Raw genomic sequence first — 20,547 nt, 5'->3', positions numbered from 1 at the left:
TAACGAGATATCTACTCTAAACTAAACTTAACGTGCATCCAGGCAGCAGCAAATCACACACACACACACACACACGCCCACACACACACACGCACACACGCATACACACATGCACCCGCACACAAACGCACCCTCTCTCTCTCGAATTCAGAGTTGGAATCGTTCTAAAGGAAGGTAGGCCCTTCAGGCATTCGTTCTCACCGGAGCTATGCCTGATGTGCTAAGTGTTCGTGAGTCACAAATATGTCGCAAGCTGATTTACGACTGCAAAATCTTTCCAAGTTGATGTGTGAAAGCACCAAAAATATGGAGTCTCAAAAATAACGGTGTACCAAATCAATAAGGACATCACAAAATGCTAAAAAGAATATTCCCAAAGCGAGAATACTAAATAGCTTGTTGCAGATTATTTATGCCAATCCTTCAAAAATGTGAAACGGTGGGAAAAACTGCAAACTGCACTGCCAAAGTGAAAAGTGGAAGCGGGTGCTAACCAGGCGCAAACTACAGAAGGAGTCCAAATGTGCGATGAAATCTTACACAATGGGGTTCCTTATGCAACGGAGAGAAATATGCATATACTAGTGAGTCAGCAGAGGAGAAGGGAAAGAATATTTCAAGAGAGAATCAACCTACTCGACCAAACAGCGGAGGTGGATGTGCCAGCCAGCAACAGGTTTAGTAGAAGAGTAATCTCACACTTAAAAGAGGACCTAGGGCTTTTGACTCGCAAACCCATGGAACAGGACCATCCCAATACACAGAGAGGTCCTGTGTTCCCTGCACCTTGAAGGGTGTGGAGCTACCCAGCACAGTAGCAATGGCACGTGGCATTCATCAGGGTGCCCTGTCAAGGCTATTTAGTTACTTGCTGGATGCCATGATGTCGAGAAAAAGTACCTTGTATAACATTCACTGGTGTATTTGAGGACAGAAAGATGCACTTCTACATAACAGAATTAATACTATCTAAGACAAGATGTGTGTGAGAAATTGGGTTGTTGGTTGAGGGGGTTGTGAGCCCTTCTCAATCAACGGCTGCAATCCTTATCAGAGTGCACCACACAAAAGTCACTATATTAACCTGTGCTTAGCCCTCTGGCAGCTTGGCACAAAAACAATCAGCCTTAACTTAGAAAAAATGTGTAAAGTATTTATGCAGCCCACAAATAGTAATAAAGTGAAAACACAACACAAGAAAAATCCTACATTGTTTTAGAAAAATAGAATAAAACGTAAGAAATAATATAACACCATAACAGCAAAAACCCTATCAGTACAACAGAGATATGCCATTTAAAAAATGTGGGTAAGTATAGTGCTTAAATGCACAAAGCGCCACTCACTGTTGTCTGGTCAGGGCAAGTTCAGGGCGACTGCGATGGAGCGCAGGACAGATAAAGTGACCAAGTTAGCCCTCCAAAAAGTTACCTTCTCAAAGTCAAACATGAAGGGTCCAGTTTGCGGTGGAGAAGGCAGCGAGGAACAGGGAGTGTGTGGTGGATGGTTGTCACTGTAGCAGAAAGAGCAGGCTTGGTGTCATGGATGGTCACAGCTGTAGTGCAAGGATCTTGGCAAGCATCGCAGATGGTCGTTGATGGAGCTTCACGTTGGCGACCACTGGAGACTGTCGCAGCTGCAGCGCGAAGCGCAGATCTCTTGTTGTCCATATGTCACTGGTAGTTGATGTAGAGCAAAGAATCAGGTTCACTAGAGCTTCTCAATGGCAGTCAGCATGGACAGCAAGATCTTGGAGTAAATGGGCCCATTTGCCATTGCAAAGAGCCCAAAATGTCAGGAATTTACCTTTCCTTCACACGAGGAGCTTAACCGATGCCAGCCAAGGGCCCAGGAACTAGGGATGCACCTCTTGAAGATCAGGAGCTCACTCCTACAGGCCAGCAGGGCTCAGGCATGTCCAGCAGTGTGTCCAGCAGGTCCATTTGCAGCAGGTCGGCGAGGCAGCTGATGGGAGGCCTCTGGAGCTTTCCTGAGAACAAGAGATCGCCAGTTGATCCTTGAATTCACTCCGCATCAGATGAAGCAAGTAGGACCATTCTCCCTTCTAATAGAGCGTTGTTGGCCTCAAGCAGCATGGCGGTTCTCTGCCGGTAGGCAAGTCCTTCTTAGTCGTATCCACAGGTCCAGGAGTGCACTGAAGAGTTGGCCAGATGGTCCAATACTTCTACCTAGTGCCAGCTTTGAGGTTGGAGAAGCTTCTAGACTTAGCCCCACATCTGGTTCTGGAATATCCTTCCTTCCTGTCCCTGGTCCCCAGATATCTGTGGTGACTAAAGGCTAGTGTGAAGTCCTTTGTGAGTATGCTGAGCCAGCCCATTTGATGTAAGTGTGGTAGGTGACAGCTCCACTCATCCAATCCTGACAAAGTTGGCCAATCTTGACTACACCTAGGCACCCTTTATCATTGTCTGGGAGGAATACACAAAGGCCAACTACCAACAACAATTTGTAATATGATACAGGCAGCAAATGGTTAGGACAAGAAAATGTAAACTTTCTAAAAGTAGCATTTTCAGAATTGTGACTTAAAATTCGACTTTACCTTTAAACAGAGGTTTAAATTACAATTCATTAGAGACCGAACATGACAGTTCTACATGTTACCAAGCAACATTATCACTTATTAAATATAATAAGGTAACTCAGAGTTGTCCTATGAGAAAGGTAGGCCTTGCAGTAGAGAAAAAAGAATGTAAGAGTTTTTCACTACCAGGACATGTAAAAGTTGAAAGTACATGTCCAACTTTTCAATACAATGCACCCTATCATATGGACTATTTAAGGCCTACACTAGGGGTGAATTATCTGTATTAAAAAGGAAGATTTAAGCCCGGGAAAGTTTTTTTTTTGCCAAGTGGAAATGGCAGTGTAAAACTGCACACAGACAGCAATGGCAGGCCTAAGACATGTTTAAAAAGTTTACTTAAGAGAGTCACACAATGAGTCCTGTAGGCCCACCAGTAGCATTTAATTTAAAGGACCTGGGTACATGTAGTACTACTTTACTAGTTACTTATAAGCAGTGCTTAATTTGAGCCAGTGATTTCCGATGTTTAGCAACCACACCTTTTCCACAGGGTTGCAGGTTTTTGTCTCTAGTTGATAATGGTCCCGAACTAAAAATAAAATGAAAGATGTAACTCGCTGGATGAATAACTTTGTATTTTGGCAGTATTTTACTACGTAAAAGGGATGTGGAGGGCCACTTTTCATAATTGCATTAGGCTCATGCCATCCTTACTACACCACTGGAATGTTTGAGATAGAGCTTTTCATCTAAAGTGTGGTATAGCTCAGAGAGTTAGAGTTTCACTGCTACAATGTGTATGTAGTCTGCATGTCAAAGGCTTGAGTTCAAAGTACGTCTGAATCAAATTACATTTTTCCAAAAACGTAGACAATAAAAAGTGTGGCCTCTGGTTACATTATCATCTGATGCCACATACATAATGCAAGAATAACTGGTGCACTGCAAGTATACATCAATCAGCACAGAAACAAGCCAGGCATTCAGAAGCTGCAGGCTTCTGAAGAAAATGTGGGCCTGGCACCTATTCTTTTACAAATTAAGCACTGCTTATAAGCAAATTAAATATGCCAATTGGGTTTAAGCCAAGTGTACCATGTTTATAAGGAGAGAGCATAAACACTTTGGCACATGTTAGCAGTGGTAAAGTACACCGAGTCATAAAAGCCAACAAAAACGGGTTCAGAAGACAGATGTGGTGAAGCGAAAATGTTTGATTGTGACCTTGCAGAGAGGGTCAAGTCCATCAGTATGTGAATAATTCTTACTACATCTTGATGCACCCCCCCGCCCTCAGAGTGTGAATACATATATAGAAACTGGAAAAGGTGGAACTCTGCTAAATACCAATGGTGTGCAATGATGGGTGCTTATTACCTGCCTTAATAGCATGTTACTCTGAGATCCCAAATGATTCATGCAGGTTCTGTCCCTGATCCTGAAAGAATGCTTGTGAGAGGAGACCTTAGAGGAGGGTGATCGGTAAGTAAGTCTATTTAGGTAAAAGGTTATAAAAAGAACTAAAGAAACTACACTCTTTTTACTTATCTTGTTTAGCTGAATTGTGCAACTTTTTTGCAATAGAATTTTACGGTGAAGAAGGGAAGGAGTGTGTGCTTGATGTACCACCCTGAGTGGCCAAGGCTTGTTAAATGGTAGCGGCAGTTTCAGTCGATAACCTTTCAAGTATTGCCCGGCGGTAATCGCCTCTTATACCATTCGATGATTAACCAACAAAAGAGGCAGGCGCCGGAGACTGGAAGGCAGGAAACAGGGTTTATTTCTCATGAGGAGAGCCTGTCATTTCGGACACGCACACAGAATGTCTTCGGGAGGTGCTCTAACCTATCTCTGAGGCCTGGCCTCTTATACACAGGAATATTGCTTTATTACACGTGACACATTCTTGTTGAGACTTTGATGTACGGAAAGACATCCTTGGAATCCCCACTTCAAGCTCGTTCCCACACATATCTACAGTAAGTGATGGCTATTCCACAGCAGGATACTCTGTCGATTCCCGGAACGGGGTATCTGATTGGATCGCACGGGGTGGGAGGCCTTTGATTTAGTCGGAGATCCTTTGAATCGGGGCAACTGCTTACAGGAAGGGGGCCAATAAATGGCAGCTGCATGACCAGGTGGTGGCTTGGGAGCGGGGCAGGGCAGAGGAAGGGGGTTCATCAAAGGACGGGGAGGTGCTGGCCCCGGGTGGGGGGGGGTTTCTCGCTTCCGAGGTAGGGTCGCGCTGGGGAGGGGTGTATGGTCAATGCACGAGAGAGCGGGGGGGTGTTCGCAGCGCCAAGGGAACGCGCTGGTGATCGGCGAGGGGCAGAGGGGCCATGGCGCTTTCAAAATGGCTACTGCTTAAGTTAGCGTACGGGCCTGAGAGGGGACAAGGTGGCGCCGATTATGTTGACATCGCAAACCATATTTTAACAGTCCTCCCTTTTCAACATATCTAGCCAGCTTGTCTAGCCGACATCCACCTTCGTTAAATTCTTAGCCACGACATCGTAAATGCTTTCATGCGTTCCTGTTTTCAAAGTACAGAGTCTTAGGACAGACAGGAATAATCTGACACAATTGTACATAATTACATGTAGTTGATATGATAGGCGAGGAGGTAGCGCATACAAAATTACATCAGCTGCGTCATATGTCAGACCCGGAGATAGGAGGAGGGAAGCTCGCTTGAACACAAACATGATACCGTAAAAAATGTTCTGGCAAAACAAGGAATATTACGTACATTACTTAAGGCCTAGACTTCGTGTGGATCAAACTAGACAGCATAGTCATGTGCACGGCTGATGTTATACAATTGTCATTATACAAAGTTAATGTTTCTTAACTATCAGTGTACAGTTGGAAGTGACCGATGTAATATCTTGAAAACTCGATTGGAAGATAGTCAATACGAAAGTGGTTGGGAGAGGAATTCAACTCAACATGAGTTACAGTCAGAGGGGGGGGGGGCAATGTCCAAAAGGGAGTTCTTCTTTCCAGTGTCCTATTACAGCGAGCCATCACTGGTAAGCTCTCATTGTTCTTCTTCTTTCGTTGGCACTGTTGAGCACCGGCGGTGGAGCTAAGGTCCAGCTCAAATCCAGGTTTTCACGTTGCAGGGTGTGACCATTCTTTGCTCTCGGATCACAGTCCTGTTTTGTCCTGTTCCCTAACTGATCTTATCATAGGTACCTTGAGACGGGGTACCCGCATTTCGTTCTTCTTTTGTCGAGTCAAGTTCAAAATCCCATATGAAAAAAAGGGGGGGTAGGGGCGTGCTTCGGGAGGCCGAGGGAAGAGGGGGTGGAGTGGGATCGGATCAAAAAGCAGACCAAGGAGAGCAGAATCTTTTAGCACTGAGCCCATCAATCGGGCTCGACGGGCTGGGACTTCAGGCACGAGCTGATCAGTGAGCAGGGGGGCTTCGGGATAGCCCTTCATTCTATCGCTATCCATGCTGAGAATGGTGCCTCGTCCCGCATCTTTTTGCTCCGTGGCTCCCCCTTGGTCGAGGCCATAGATGTTCCATGATCCGCAGCCAGGCTGTATGTCACGTCCGACCCCTCTCCTCCGATGACCGCATGTTATCTTTGAATGAGTACAAGAAACAAAATCTTAGAGAACTGGTAGGGAAGACGTTTACACACTTCATTCTCTCTCCCAACCCCAAGTAGTCGGGGAAACGTTTATCGGTCACTCTATGGTGGATGTCTATTAACTCTTATGTCGGTGTATGCTACTAACTCATTAATCATTGCTGTGGTGCAGGTTTGTGAGTGTTCCTGCAAATTTCCATCATCAGGTCTGCTAGGTGTTGATTCCTGTACCTTATAAACGTTGCAAGAAGTCTGACATCTATCAACTTCCTGGTCTATCAAAATTCAAACCGGCTTCTCCGGTAGAGACTCATCTTTCTAACACAAGCCCTGTTGATTCATATTTTTCTCCAGGGACTGTTAAGTTTATGAAAAAGTGCGAGGTGCTACTGTCATGGGCTCACAAATATCTGTTTCGGGGAGGAACACAAGCTAAACATTTTTCTTGCTGGAGACAATAGTTAGCCTTTATCAGTTTTAGGCGATGTATCTTTAAAAACAAGGCCATCAGCTGTATTGCTTAAAATATCCAGGGACGGCTAGTACAGAACTGGGACTATTCTGGAAGGACGGGGTGCTTAGACGCTCTATTTCTGTGCAATGGGCGGGGCGATTCTGAGCGATGGAGGTGGAGTCGTTAGAGCCCTAAAACAACAAAAACCACTGACATATAGTTCCCGTTAGAAGGGCCAGATTGGGAGACATCAGTCGTCTTACCTGTCCTTTCTTTCTCAGCCAATTAAGTTCCATCATTTTACAGAAAGGAGAGGTAGTAGTGTGGCAAAATACGGTCGTTTTGCTTCTGTCAATTTGTTCGAACACTGTCGTGTTTAGGCCAATTATTCATATACTGAGGAGGTACAGTGTCGTCATCTATTCAAAAAGAGGGCAAGGGAGCCTTCAGCGAGGGAGAGAGAGAGAGAGAGAGAGAGAGAGAGAGAGAGAGAGAGAGAGAGAGAGAGAGAGAGAGAGAGAGAGAGAGAGAGTGAGAGAGAGAGAGACGTGCGCATCAAGTAGGCTATTTGGTACACGTACGACATAAAACGAGAGAGAAAGAGAGAGAGACAAACGTGTACGATAATAGGCTACTTGGTGTACACACAACATAGAGCAGCACGGGTCAGTTTTACGTACAAAAACACAAGCTGGGGGAAAACATAAATTCAACGTTCACGTACACACAAATACCGGATAGGGTGTAACAGTACATACATCAAGCACAGAAACCTAAGACGAAGACAGAGCTATTTTGGGTAAGGGGACCTTTCCTTTCCTGTCCTTTTTCTATGCGTGCTGCGTATTTTCAGTATTTTCCGTAATTAATTTTGGGGGGGGGGGGTCGGACTTTTTACTCCCCTCCCTTTCTGGGCAATTTTGTTGGAGGCCTCATTTTTGAAAAATACTTACTCCTCTTTTTCCGGTCGGACATTAGTCCAGTCGTGTTTATACTCACGGTGGAGCCTTCCAACCCCTGGGCAGGCGGTGATCCAAACTGAGGCAGAGGAGGGGTATCGGTCGGACGTTCAATGGTACAACTCTTATTTTCTAAGTGGATGGAAGAAGAAGTGGTGAATCTAAAACATGCCAGTATCCCTAACTTCTGGGCTGAGGGGGGGTTTTGGATGAACCCCGACCTGGGGTATTCTTAACTTCTCTTATTTAGTCAGCACACGAATCGACTCACTGGTGGTACATTTGGGTTATCAGTTGGAGTCGGGTTCGTCGTACTGAAATGACCCTTCAAGTTTCTGGTGTAAGTCACCCTCCAATTTACTAGCTTCCGGGAGAGGGAGAGTCGTTTCTTCAAACGAGGAGTTTACCATATTCTGGCTTATTTTCCCATCCCCTTGATCGATAGACAAGCATTTCAGTCATACAAAGACGTTCTCTCCAGCGACCCAGGCATACGCAATACATACACATTCATACCGTACAATCAGGGCACGTACGCACAGTCATACCATACAGTTTTTCACGTTCCCAGTGATGGTCTGCACTCCACGCACCATCTCACAGCGCTTGTCTATGTCTTTCCCTACATGGAGCACGGTGCGGTCCATGTCCACTCCATTCTTCAGTCGGAACTCCGATGTAACCTACAGAGAAGAAAAGGAGGGGGGGGCAGCATTCAAAGCACATCAGCGTGCATAAACACGAAAAAGTTCTACTTACCACGTACCAGACTAGCTGCAGGAACGTATAATACCACAGATCTTGACTATCCTTTTCGCAATTTTTTTTTTGTGTACTATATCCTTCCTTTCTACTATACCAAAAATGCTTCATTTTATTTGTCCCTAAATTCGAGTTCCCTCTTCGCGCATTTGTTTCTCAATTAGTCGTATATTATGGGACAAAATACCATACCTTACATTCGGCAGATACCTTAAGCTACAGTCAACCATTTTCTAACAACTCTGGAAAAAGACAGGTGTGATGGATACAAATTTTCATCAATCAAAAATTCAGGCAAAGGGTCTGCATTATCTGTCTTCTATTGTTTGGGAATGACAGCCATTATTCAAAACCTTACCAACCTAGGCGATTGTTATGACGCTGATTCCATAATTCTTTCGAAAACCCTTTATTGTGAAAATGTCAGTATACAAATACGGGCCTACAACCGTATAGGCCTGCCACGGTGCAAGAGGCGTCGAGTATCAGGAGAAACACTACCTTAACGCGAAAATAAAAATAATCAATAATGAGAAGACCAGCATCAATAAGGTTGTTCGCATGCCCAGTCAGTACCCTCCCCGTCCCCCGCCCGCCATGTGCAAAACGACCGTATACATATCCCTTAACATCAATGCCAAGTAACCGAAATGCCATAAGGAGTTGTAGGTCCCTCCTACATCGGCGCCATTTTGGGGCGAGGTCGGGTGGGTCCAGGGTACAGTCTAAATGTTTCCACTAACTAGCGGCCGGACCAGAATCCCTTTCGGCAGTTCAAAAATGTTCATTAACGCCAACAGAAAGAACAGACAGCATGAACCGTGATTCGAAGGTGGGGAAAGCAAAGTTTTTTTTTTTCCTATCGGGTCATGCTGAGGTTCCACCGGAACTGATTCGAGTTGGTAGTCTACAGTGTCTACTGGTAATTCAAACAGAAGCTGGCGTCAGCATGAGGGCACCACCATCTCGCAGCAACGCCGTGGTCCTTTCGGAGAACGGGACAGCCGGCATGTCTCTCTGCCGACGCCCTGAATCAGTCTCTCTCACGGCACCAAATGGGGACAAGGTGGCTGCCGCCCGGGACAAAGACAAGTTAATGTGGAATGATCGAGCAATAGTGGCGTTTGCCCCCACCGGAAGTCCGCGGGAGTCGAGGGCCAATGACTCCCGTGGAATCTGCAAAGCTGAAAGGACGTCTTCAAGGGTGGGGCCCATGCCCGAGCAGGCAAGCTTCCGAGTTCCAAGGTAGCCCAGAGCCATCTTAGTGGACCTGGCCCGAATCTGAAGAGCCGGCCGCCATTTTGAGAGTCCTGTGGCAGCAGCAGTTCTCCACCACAGCCACCGGAGTGGGTCCCCCGACCAACCAACTGCGGGGGCCCACTTCTTGGGTGGAACGCTAATGGAAACTTGGTGCAGAAAGGAACCTCCGCCTGGGTGGTCGTCCGGCAGGTGAAGCGTTAATGGCTGTCCTGCTGCAACTGGCTGGCGAGGGAAACGATAAGGGGCGCTCTCTCAGCTGCTCGGAGAGTGAAACGCTAAGGGGGTGCTCTCTCAGCTGGTCGGCGAGTGAAACGCTAAGGGGTGCCCTACTGCAACTGGTCGGCGAGTGAAACGCTAAGGGGTGCCCTACTGCGACTGAGGAGCCTCCACCTGGGGAGGCGGGGGAGGCCCGTTCACGTCGCTTCCCCCCAGGGCACCCCACGCCGTCTTTCGGTGCAGCATTGTAGGATGGCCAGACCAGCGCAACAACTTGCTGGACACCACCTCGGTGCCGTCCGGATCTCGGCGCGCCTTGTTGCCTCCGGCCTATTCGCACAACAGTCCGCCACTGATGCCGCCTCACAGGCCGATGGATTTTGTAGGCCTTTTTTATAGCCCAAAGCCTACTAAAAGACAGACCAAAGCAGCCCAAATGTTGCTACTCCGAGGAAGGAGGGGCAGGGACTGTGTCACGCGGACGGTGAATGCTTTGGGATGGATGTTGCATCAGGCTGCCATGTAAATAGTTGTTTAAAAAGAGTGTTTTCGGTGTCGTCCGCAATGTCCCTGTGGGAAGCCTTTAAAACCGTGCTCCGCGGACACGCCCTCGCGCAGATAGTGGTGGCTAAGAAGGTCAAGAGTGAGGCAGTGGTGAAGCTGGAGACTGACATCTCGGGGCTGGAGTCGGCCTTGGAGGCGGGTGTCACTCCGGACGGGCTCCATGCCCTCAGCTTGAAGCAGTTTGAATACAGGTCTCTTGTTACTGATGCTGCCAAGACTATGTATAGGGAGCAGCAGGGTAGATTGTATGACGCCGGGGACAAGGCGGGGAAATTGATTGCCTGGCTGGACAAGAAGGAGAGAGTGAATCGTGTGGTCCCGGAGCTTCGGGCCTCGGATGGAGCGTGTGTGACTGAGCCTGGTGAGATTGTGGAGTGTTTCGCTGACCACCTCCGGGCCGTGTACTCCCCGGTGACGGATAGGGATGAGGAAGACTCTCGCCTTCTGCTGCGGGATATTGCTTTGCCCGGCCTGTCCGTCGAGGACCGTGAACAGCTGGACACCCCCTTGTCTGTTGACGAGATTGCCACTGCGATTCGGTCCCTTCGCTCTGGCAAGGCTATGGGTCCCAACGGCCTGCCTATTGAGCTGTATAAGTTGCGCCCGGATAAAATCGCGCCTTTCCTCCGTCGTATGTTCCAGGAGTCCCTCGAGACGGGTTCCCTTCCCGCCGACCAGCGTCTGGCTACTATAGTCGTGATCCCCAAGGAAGGTAAGCCACGAGACCGCTGTGCCTCCTACAGGCCTATTTCTCTATTAAATGCCGAGCCTAAGATACTGGCTAAAGTCCTCGCCAATCGTTTGCTGAGCGTTATCTGTGATCTGATCCATCCTGATCAATGCGGCTTCATCCCTCATCGTAACACCGCTCTTAACCTGCGGCGTCTCCACGGCGCCCTCGCTAGGGCGGAGTACCTCTCCCAACCAGCCGTACTGGTCTCTTTGGATGCCACGATGGCCTTTGATACCATCGAGTGGCCATTCCTCTGGGCCGTCTTGACCAAATTCGGCTTTGGGGAGGGATTTCTTGGCTGGGTGAAGCTTCTTTACACTGGACCAATGGCTCAGGTGGTTGTCAATGGGCGGGTCTCTCGGCCTTTCGCCCTCGGTAGGGGTACGAGGCAGGGGTGCCCGTTGTCCCCTCTGCTCTTTGCTCTCGCCTTGGAACCGCTCGCTGCCTGGCTCCGCTGGGAGCCCTCGATTAGAGGGATCCGGTGGGCCCCGGGCTTCGAGGATCGGGTCTCGTTGTACGCGGATGATATTCTTTTGTATCTCACCTCGCCGCGACAGTCGCTTAATGTTCTCTTTGATGTTCTTACTTCCTTTGGGAGAAATTCGGGTTTGACGATTAACTGGTCTAAATCCTGTGTCTATCCTATCTCTGGTGGCCCTCCCCTCTTGCCGCCTCGGCTTCCGATCCAACTATCTCTGTCTGGCTTTAAATACCTGGGGGTGTACGTCTCGTTGGACCCGGCGGTTCGCTATGAGCAAAACCTCCTGCTTCCACTTCGGCGTTTGAGGGAGGACACGGCTCGGTGGTGTAAGCTGCCCTTGTCCCCGCTTGGTCGCGCAGCGCTGTTTAAAATGATGTCCCTTCCCAGATTCCTTTATGCACTTCAGAACTCCTTCGACGTCATTCCGGCGGCCTACTTTCGGGAGGTGGAGAGCCTGCAGAGGAGACTAGTATGGGACGGGCGGGCGCGCATCGCTCTGGCAAAGCTTACTCTTCCCTGGTACGATGGGGGCATCGCGCTTCCCGACATTAGAAGGTACTATTGGGCCTCACAGCTATCGGCCATTAACCATGCCACGTATGCGCCTGGCTTAAACCCGGCGTATGAGATGGATAAATTCCTGCTGCCCGGCGGTAACTATAATAGGGCGCTTTACTCCCGCTCGGCTGGAAGGACCCTTACGGGCCCTACTAAGATTGCGGTAAGGATCTGGAAGGCGGCTAATGTAGCCATGGGCTGGAGTGAGCGCTTAACATGTGCCACTCCCTTATTTGCCTCCGACCGACTGGGAAGCCTCTGGAAAACGAAAGGCTTTGAGCGTTGGGACACGATCGGTATTAGCAGAGTGGGAGACCTATGGATTAAGGGCGCGGTTAAAACCTTCGCGGAGCTCCAGAGTGAATACGAGCTTACTGAAAGGGAGTTCTTCCGTTACGCCCAGGTTCGGCATGCCCTGCTCTCGGTCTTTGGGGTAGGGACCAAGGTCCCGGCTTCCTCGCCCCTCGAGGACCGCATACTCGATGGTCACGTGCCTGACAGCACTATCTCTCTAATTTATAAAAAACTTATTAATAATCGGGCTGACCTCTTGGTGCGTCTTCGGGAGGCATGGACGGGGGATGGGGTGGAGCTGGACGACGAGGACTGGCAGTCCGCACTGTCGTCCCCTAAGGAGGTGGCCATCCCGGCCCGTCTCCGTCTGGTCCAGCTTAAGATTCTCCACCGGGTTTACGTGACGGGTCCCCGTTTGGTTTCGATGGGATTTTCTGACGACGGGCTCTGTAAGCGGGGCTGTGGGCTTAGTGCCACCTTTCTCCACATCCTTTGGGAGTGCCGCGAGGTGGCGGAATACTGGCGCCGGGTGCATGTGGTAATGGGACAAGTCACCGGGGTCGCTCTGTTACCGGAGGTGCGTCGTTGCGTTCTGAATGTGTGGGAGCCCAATGATTATAACGCGGCCCAGACTCGGTGGGCGGCCCTGGGGAACATGATTGCCAAGAGAGATATAGCGCAGCTTTGGGGTTCCCAGCGGCCGCCCACTGTGTCTGTGTGGAAGGAGAACATGGACTGGTGCATGTTCAGGGAGAAGACTGTGTATGTGGCTCGTGGTAAACCGGGGGCATGGGGCAGAATCTGGGGGCAATGGAATCAGTATCGGGGAAATATCTGTGCTCCCCCCCTGGTGGACACTTCCGAGGTTGCCTTGTCCCCCTGACCCTTGATGGTTCCTTGCGTATTTGGAACATCCGAGTGTAGACCTGGCTCTCCCGTGACCCCCCCTGACCTCTTAGTCCTCCTTTCCCTTGACCGCCATTTGGTGGTCGGATGTAGGGTCCCCCTGCTGTAGTCTGACGCCCACTTCATGTTACTACGCCTCGCCTTTTGTTTTTAGTTGTTATTTATGGTAAACGTGTGTATCCTGATTTCCTTAGGAGTATCCGGAGCTTCTGTAATGGGCTGGGGACCATGGGTCGGTTGATGACTTTAGCACTGTGTGATCCTTTTTGACTCTAGCGGCCGGCCCTGGTGGTTGTAGGCCCATGCTTGTATCCTTTTTTCTGTTCAATAAAAATCTTTTAAAAAAAAAAAAAAAGTGTTTTAACTTGTTTAACCTGTTGGAGTGTTGCATATACCTACAAGTTTTTAAAGCGTTTTAATCCTACTACTTTGGAGTGTTTGCACATATTTGTAATCTGGCAACGAGCACAAAGATGTTACTGCATAAACAGAAAAAGACATAGCCCAATTGTGCGCGATCTAGCCCAGTTCGGCGATGCCGATGGTGGGTATCAGCAGACTTCCATTTGTGTAGGGTTTTGTCGTTTTATTGGGCGGGGTGGGTGGTAGGGCAGACATGCTTAGGCAGCGAGAGCGACGGAGCCGAGCTACCTCGTGGCCATCTCGACCGTGAGCTTGGCTCCTTCCCCTAGTTTCATATTTTTCGCGAAGGGCTATTTCCTAGTGTTTCTTATTTTTGCAGGGTCAAAAGGATCCCATCAGTGGCCTACTGGTTTTGCTCGATTCCTTTTGTTTTTCTATAGCGATTTGTATGCCATAGTTTGCTAGAAAGGTACAGCGGCTAATCCGTATTTTATATGTATGTCCTCTTTATTAGGGGTGCCCTCCGGTGGGGCCGGACGAGCTACCTCTAATAAATGGTCCGGGTAGAACCAAAGAACCAATTACCAATCAGTGGGGAGAAGATAGGCATGACGGGTTACAACGGGGACAAAAGTCTGCACTACCTATCTTTTCACTGCTTGCAAAGACTAGACAGAATATCTCTAGTCCACGTTATTTGTAAGCAGAGAATACCTCCAAAGAACCAATATCGAACAACCAGTGTTCGGACAATCAAACAATCAAATGGTGAGAAAGAGATAGGCACGACGGGTTACAACGGGGGACAAAAGTCCGCGTTACCTATCCTTCACTATCTGCAAAGACTAGACAGAATATTTCTATTCTACATTATTTGCAAACAGAGAATATCTCAAAAGCACTATTCGTTAAAAACAATCAATGTTCGGACAATCAATCAGTGGGGAGAAAAATAGGCACGACAGGTTACAAAGGGGGACAAAAGTCCGCGTTACCTACCCTTCACTATCTGCAAAGGGAGAGAGAGTATTTCTACTCTTCCCCGTTTGTAGGCAGCGAATATCTCAAAAAGAACAATCAAATAAGCAATACTAGTATTTTCAATCAATCAATCAATCGTTTCGCAATTTGTCGTGTTACACGACCTTACCCGGACCGCATGGACAGTTTCTCGTCTTCCGCCTCCAGCGCCCGATCGTCCTCTACTCTCCGTATTTGCCGCGGCACTCCTGATGGTTCCCAGTCAGGACCGTAGATCACTCGAGAGAGGTCTGCTCGGAACCAGTGAAGTTCGGATGATCGGCTGCCAGACGAGGGTCTATCGGGCAGGAGCTCTTCCCGATCGTTGCAGTCGTTCACTCTGTCGTCGGGACCTCTCCCGTTGGATCCACGTGTCGCTGATGGGCCCCACGTTTGGGACGCCAATTGTTAAATGGTAGCGGCAGTTTCAGTCGATAACCTTTCAAGTATTGCCCGGCGGTAATCGCCTCTTATACCATTCGATGATTAACCAACAAAAGAGGCAGGCGCCGGAGACTGGAAGGCAGGAAACAGGGTTTATTTCTCATGAGGAGAGCCTGTCATTTCGGACACGCACACAGAATGTCTTCGGGAGGTGCTCTAACCATATCTCTGAGGCCTGGCCTCTTATACACAGGTTTATTGCTTTATTACACGTGACACATTCTTGTTGAGACTTTGATGTACGGAAAGACATCCTTGGAATCCCCACTTCAAGCTCGTTCCCACACATATCTACAGTAAGTGATGGCTATTCCACAGCAGGATACTCTGTCGATTCCTGGAACGGGGTATCTGATCGGATCGCACGGGGTGGGGTGGGAGGCCTTTGATTTAGTCGGAGATCCTTTGAATCGGGGCACCTGCTTACAGGAAGGGGGCCAATAAATGGCAGCTGCAGGACCAGGTGGTGGCTTGGGAGCGGGGCAGGGCAGAGGAAGGGGGTTCATCAAAGGACGGGGAGGTGCTGGCCCCGGGGGGGGGGTTTCTCCCTTCCGAGGTAGGGTCGCGCTGGGGAGGGGTGTATGGTCAATGCACGAGAGAGCGGGGGGGTGTTCGCAGCACCAAGGGAACGCGCTGGTGATCGGCGAGGGGCAGAGGGGCCATGGCGCTTTCAAAATGGCTACTGCTTAAGTGAGCGTACGGGCCTGAGAGGGGACAAGGTGGCGCCGATTATGTTGACATCGCAAACCAGATTTTAACAGGCTATGCCCAGACGTGGTTCCCATGCTCACTGCGCCACTGAAACCAGGCTACACCTGAATGACTAGCCCTAATGAGGGTGAAACCGGTCTTGGGTTACTTGTGTTCCAGTTCAGGGAGGACCTGGCTTGGTGGTTCAGGCTAGACTGTACTAATTGGAACAGGGTTGAGACTGATTTGCAATAGTCATCTTTCATCTTTCTTTAAATAATTAAATTTAATCTTCATAGCAAGGTGTAATTAAATGGGCTATCATTCCAAATGAACAACCTTGCATAAGCTGATTGTACAAAGGAGGCTCGCCCATTTCTGCCAATGTGACATGTTCCAGTTCGTCATCCTCAAGAGTCCTGGCACATATCATTGAGCTCTTGGGTTTAAATACATTCATCCAGACACAGATGTTTTTATTCCACCCGTATACTCTTGATGTATATGATTCCCTTCGATTTCATAATGTGTTACACCATAGAATGTGGTCTAAGTGAAAAAACAGACATGAAGAAGTTAGGCTTTACTTGATTATTTCCAAATTATACCCATTAGAAGAGGATCAGTGCCGAATTTCTACAAACATTGACTCTTTCCTGGCAAGTATGGTGCGTGAGTGTCTTGACTTGTGAGAATGCTATATCTGTACTTTTCACTGGATGGTAGGGTTGAAATGCTCTGAAGGCATTGTTCAAAGCATTTAACTTCTCTTTATGGCATCCACCTTTGTGGCCTATACTCCTAAATTCCAATTGCTCTTTTCAGCCGTACTTGAAGGTGAAAATTGCATGGCACTACTGGCAACAAGGAAAATTGCTAGTTTCTAACTCTTTTTTAAAATGCCCTGTGGGACGCTGGTACTTGTATAGGGTCAACCATGACTGCTTGGCAACATTCATTGTATGAGCATGGAAGGTTGGAGATTCTCATTGGCCTTCATCTCCCATTTCCCGTTTTTGATACACATGTTATTTTGACTAGAAGTGAACGCACACCAAAGGACAAAAATTGGTCTGGTCTTTTCACCTTTCTCCACACCACCCTTAGTCTTTTATCGCTCACTAACAATATAAGTCTCAGAAAAGGAGCTGAGTGCCACTTTTTTTTAAAGGGCTAAGGATCAGGGACTAGTTTACCAGGTTGTGCTCAGCAGCCATAGGCATCACTTTTCCAGTAGCACTCTAGGTCGAGAATATGCAGTAGTTCGATGAGTACATGTTCCGATGGGAGTTGGCTGAACTTGCACAATGAGACCTGGACAAACAAGATGTATTCCTGGTGCTAACAATGGGTTCTCTACTTGGCAGAGGTATGCACCTTGTCCAAGTAGTGACCCACTCTCTTGTCAGGATAATTGTAGTGCACAGTAAAAGTTTACCTGTGTTCACCCTCTGGTAGCCTGGCACACAGCAGTCAGTCTAAAATAAAGAGGCAATGTGTAAAGTAATTTTGCACACACACACACACATTAACACAGAGTAAGACAGTGAAAACACCAAAAAAGTACTCCACATCTGTTACAAAGATGGCCAATATTTATGTGGGTAAAACAAGACCAAAATGATAAAAATCCAACACACACCAGTCATAGAAGTCAATAGCTCCAACTGGGGCTATCTTGTCGAGCAAATCCACAAGTTCAGTCTGACCGCTATGGAGTGCGGGTCGGATACAGGAGTCACGCAGACCCCATTACAGTACCTTCGATGCGTAGGAAATCCAAGATGACATGTCATGCAGAGGAGGTAAGGTATTGTGTATGCAGGTGAGTTATCAATTCCTAAAGACAGTGCATGGTCGATGAAGCTTTTGACTCTCCAGGATGATGCATTGCGAAGAGGAACTGTTGCGTTGTTGCAGGTGCGAGTCTTCAGTTCCTGAAGGTGATGTGGTGTCGAAGGTGCGTCTATTCCTTGGCATCGAAGTCGAACCGCTGGGCTGGAGGTGATGCATCGGTCAAACGCCATGCAGGACTAGGACTATTTGGGAGTCGGTATGGGCGTCACAGACTTTATTGAGGTGGTGTTCAAAGCTCTTGCAGTGGTGGCTCTTTAGAGGAGCTGTGGCAAAGTCGGAGCTGTGTTGAAAGTCAAGGTCAGTGCGTCACACACTTGGCAAGTGATGTCCATGGCTTCGGTGCAGGCAGTGGTGACGTGTTGATTTTGCAGGGATGTACCAGTTTCAAAATGACACTTTGGGTTGATGCATGTATTTCTCGGTTGCAGTGCCAAATCCACCTCCAAGGGCCCAGGACTGAGTTTGGTACCACTTGGCAGGTCAGGACCCACAGCAGAGGCGTGCAGGTGTTGGCAGCAAGATGCAGGTGAAGTCTTTGATGTCCCTGACTCTTTAGCAACAGGAGGCATGCTCAGCCAAGCCCTTGGAAAACCTTAGAAAGCTGGATGTAGAGACTGAAGTCCAGTCCTCTCACTCCCAGGCTAGAAGCAGCAGGCCAACACAGCAAAGCAAGCAGCAAAGTATCAGTCCCTCCTGGCAGTGCAACAGGTCTTCTTCCTGGCAGAATGTCCTCAGTTGAGAAGTGTTATGAGTAATTGATGTCATAGTCTATTACATATACCCATTTTGGCCGTTGAAGTAGGAAGACTTCAAAAAAAGGTCTTTGTAGTGCGCAGGACCCTGCCCTTACTGGCCCTTGCCCTTGCTCCAGACACAATACAGGGTGATATGCAGCTTTTTCTGCGGGGACAGGCACAGCCCTATTCAGGTGCAAGTGTCAGTTCCTCTCATCACTATAGCTTAGGAAGACTCATCAGCCTGGTGATGGGTCATCAGGATATGCAGGACACACCTCAGCTCTCTTCATGTATGGCTCTCTAGAGTGAATTCACAAATCCCAGCTGTCACCCTGACCCAGACGTATATTCTATGGACAGACAGAGGCACCGAAAGGTTAAAGTAAGAAAATGCCAGCTTTCTCAATGTGGCATATCTAGACCTGCAATTTGAAAAACAACTTCACTAAATGATGTGTTTTTCAAATTATGAGTCCATAGACACCAAACTCAAATTTTCTATCTGCTCCCAATTGGAAGTTACACTTGGAAACTATTACACAGCGGCTCCAGTGCTAGTCTATAGGAGGGATAGGCCTTGATGTAGTGAAAAACGAATTCATCAGTTTTTTCACTACCAAAACATGTAAAACTCAAAAGCACATGTCCTAACTTTCAAATACACTGCAACCCACCCATGTATCTACCTAGGGCCTACCTTAGGGGTCTCTTAAATGTAAGAAAAGGGAATGTTTAGGCTTGGCAAGTAGGTGAACTTGCCAGGTCAATAAGGCAGTTTAAAATTGCACACACAGACTCTGCAGTGGCAGGCCTGAGACGTTTGAAGAGCTACTCATGTGGGTGGCACAATCAGTGTTGCAGGCCCACTAGTAGCATTTGAGTCATAGGCCCTGGGCACCAGTAGTGCATTGTACTAGGGACTTATTAGTAAATCAAATATGCCAATCATGGAGAAACCAAATGCCATTACATTTTCCACACAAAGCACATGCACTTTAGCATGGGTCAGCAGTGGTGAAGTGCCCACAGGCTACAAATTTGGGCATAATCTTGCAAAAATGGCCAGGTACAACACCTGGGTTCAGGACATTATTGAGATGGGATAGAACATCAAGTTATCCATTGATCCGGCAGAACCATCATTTTTCATACCCTATTTCTTGCCTCCATCTCCAGTAATAGGCTCTCCAGAGGGGTATAGAGAACCTAATAAGAAGGAAAACTGTTGTCCATGTTCCCACAGAAGAATTGTGTATATTAATTGTTAATGTATTCTATTATCCTTTTGTACTATAGCCTTCAAGGGAATATACATTTATAATCAATTCAAAATATGTCAAGTTTATGAAACACATTCCCTTCAGGATGACAGCCTTATTGAGCATTATTTCACCTCTCCACAATTAATACTTTTTGGTATCACAGGACTTCTAGATTGCTAATTATAAAGGCTCACTCCAGTGAGAGAATCATTGGTTGCAATGGTACAAAGTGGTGTACGATCATGCCCCATTCACAGTTATTTCATTCAGGCTTTCCTATTGTTCTTTTTAAAGGCACCAACAGTGGGAGAGCAAAAGCACTTCCTCTGTTGGCATCTTTAATTCTTAAGAGAGGATGGAGCTGTTCACTTATATGGATGGGTGGGTGATCTCTGCCTATTCCCTTATGAACACACAACCTAACGCCAGGATGATCAAAGTTCTTCATTCTTCTGGGTTACACCTGAATTAGAAGTAGTTCTGCTTTGCTCCCTCACAAGCGGCCAGATTAACACGGGTAATTGACATTTCCAAATTGTGATTTTCTGCGAATCACATTTAGGAAACTGTTATTCCTAATGTACGAAAGAGTTATTTTTAAAATAGCAATTCCTAGTGGGTCACAAATCGACGTACCACATGAATATTTATAAGGTACGTCGCAGTTTGTGACCCATTAGGAATGATCGCCATCACATGGCCTGCTGGGGTCTGCACTCCATCAGGTCTGTGATTACATTTAAATAATGCATTTCTTTTCTTAAATGTAGTGCATTTTCCTTAAAGCAAAACTGGATGCATTACAAAAAATGGAAAGTAAACATTCATTATTTA

The sequence above is a fragment of the Triturus cristatus genome, chromosome 1_2 (assembly GCF_964204655.1).
Source record: "Triturus cristatus chromosome 1_2, aTriCri1.1, whole genome shotgun sequence".
NCBI classification, from domain to species: domain Eukaryota; kingdom Metazoa; phylum Chordata; class Amphibia; order Caudata; family Salamandridae; genus Triturus; species Triturus cristatus.
This window is presented reverse-complemented; position numbering follows the sequence as displayed.